This window comes from Berghia stephanieae, chromosome 2, assembly GCF_034508935.2.
Source record: "Berghia stephanieae isolate SIO BIC M18660-M18661 chromosome 2, UCSD_Bste_1.3, whole genome shotgun sequence".
In the NCBI taxonomy this organism is placed as follows: Eukaryota; Metazoa; Mollusca; class Gastropoda; order Nudibranchia; family Aeolidiidae; genus Berghia; species Berghia stephanieae.
In genome coordinates, this window is record NC_088361.1 from 79,839,046 (window position 1) to 79,841,545 (window position 2,500).

Genomic DNA, 2,500 nt, shown 5'->3' on the forward strand with positions numbered 1-2,500 from the left:
GCAAATTTTGTTTGGTCTTTGATAAGACAAATGAAAAGTTTTTTTGTTTTGTTTTTTTTTTTAAGTCGACATTTGAAACGGAATAAAATCTATTTTTTTCGAGGAACGAAATAAAACTCTTTTATTCTCTTTTTTATTGGTTCTGTTCTTTGACGTTACAAATTTTATCTTTATTATTATTTTTAAAAAAAATATTAGCACTTAAGAGCAAAATCGTACTGTCGGAAATCCGACAATAGACGGAAGATTTACAGGCCTGAGAGAGAGAGAGAGAGAGAGAGAGAGAGAGAGAGAGAGAGAGAGAGAGAGAGAGAGAGAATATTGAAACGAGAAGTTTATCAACTAGCGCACCTGAACTAAGCGAGTGAGGGTCTTGGAGCTAATGGTGTGCATCCCCCGAGTGTGTTTATATTATTATTACGCCCCGCTGCTCAACCTATCTCTTACTATTTATAAATAAGTTGAATTGATGCAGTCTGAGCAGTGGATCCAAAATTTTAAGAAAGTTAGTACCCAAAGAGGACAGTTAAGAGTAAAAAGTCGATCACGATACCTTAACGTCTTTCCGTAATCGAATACCCTTTAATCGCACGTGCATTCGTAAATAAAAAAATTCGCCAAAAAAATATAAAAAATAAACAAATAAATTAATAAATTTTAAACAATTTTTTTTTTTTTAAACATCGGCATTGACAATCCGGGATTATCAGCTCAATTCTGGGATTCTGGGATGTTGGCTTAAATCCGGAATATTCCCAGAAAATCCAGGATGTATGGCAGGTCTGCATAATATGATGCTCAACAAAATCGTAGATTTTCGCCAACTTCAAGGCTCAAAACAGTCAAATTGTCGGCTGGGATTTTTTTCAAAGTTTGATATATTGTGCAGATACACTATTTCTATAATTAAAATGGAGCTGATTGAAGCTTGAAGAAAAAAATAATGGTAAGTATTGAATTGTAAGCTTCAATTTATTAGACAGTATCTGTCTTCGTCTAATAAATTGAAGCTTACAATTGAATATTTATCGTTATTTTATTTTACTATTTCTATAAGCACAAGAAAGCTCTCCTTGTATTTTGAGGTGCTTCATTGTAAAAATCACATGCAAAGAATCTCACTTCTTAAAATACAAAGGGGCATAACTCAATTATTTTGACCTCCAATATTCATTCATATTACACTACACAGTTGACAAAGTTTAAAATATTTGGCTTATGAGGCTGTTAAAAGCTATTGAATTCAATGCTTTCAAATTCAATTTACTTTTGAAAAAACCGAGAAATAATAATATCTGTTAATAGTCTAATAAATGTGGACTATAATATACTCATTCAGATGAATTCAGTTCAGATTGGTATGAATGTCGATTTTCATGTCTTGTCTAGTGCAAGATTTTTTTACTATAAAAAAATTATTCAATACACTGTTAAAAAGAGCGCTATGTAAACACACGAAAAGGCTTTATGTGACAGCGTTATAGTTATGTGACACACTGTGAAGCGTATGGATAATGGAATTGTGTGTATGGGCATGGGCGTGTACAGATAGATAATTTGGGGTGACCAATTTGGTTCGATATTACGGACCTTGAAATTGAAATCCATCCATGTTATTTGGTTTGGATTCGGAATGAATTTACTACAACGAATAAAGCTTTAACTGTAAGCGTAGACGGTCTAGTATCTGTAATGTAAGAAATTAGACTTAGAATTCTATATCTAGAGCACTAGGTATCTCGACTGTATTTGACATCTACAACACAACGCAAACGAATAATATTACTATATATTAAAAGTAAAGTCCTCAAAAATATTATAGACAAAGTTACTATATGATCATCAGCCAGAAAATTAAAATATTACATTGATATGTGCCATAAGTTTCGAGTAATTTCATATCTTTGATCACTTGGTGCCTTGTGGTTTCTTTCATCATCTAATTTTTGTTCAGCACTAGTTTACAGTCTACAGCTGTTAAAATGTCGTCGTACTCGTACTATATAAATCTTTATCATTTATTGTCAAATTAATTGTTAAGCAATAATAATTATCAAAATATCATGTCCTTACCCTACAACTCTTTCCCCGGTGAACTGAGCCAAGAGAAAGAAAGAAAGAGAGAGAGAGAGAGAGAGAGAGAGAGAGAGAGAGAGAGGGTGAGAGAGAGAGAGAGAGAAAGAGAGAGAAAGATATATATATATATATATATATATATATATATATATATATATATATATATATATATATATATATATATATATATATATATATATATATATATATAATTCTTACCTCGTAATGAAGTCTCGGTTACGAATCCAATCCTTTGAAGAATACACGATCCAATCCAGTCTCTTGATACCGTGCTGTAGTGAATTTTTGAAAAACGTAATTCTTGTTAATATTTTGAATTTGTATACAAATAGATTATCGAAGAAATTATGTTTTGAAAGAAATGCACTCTCACCACCTAATATGATTAGCAATAACTTTTTTC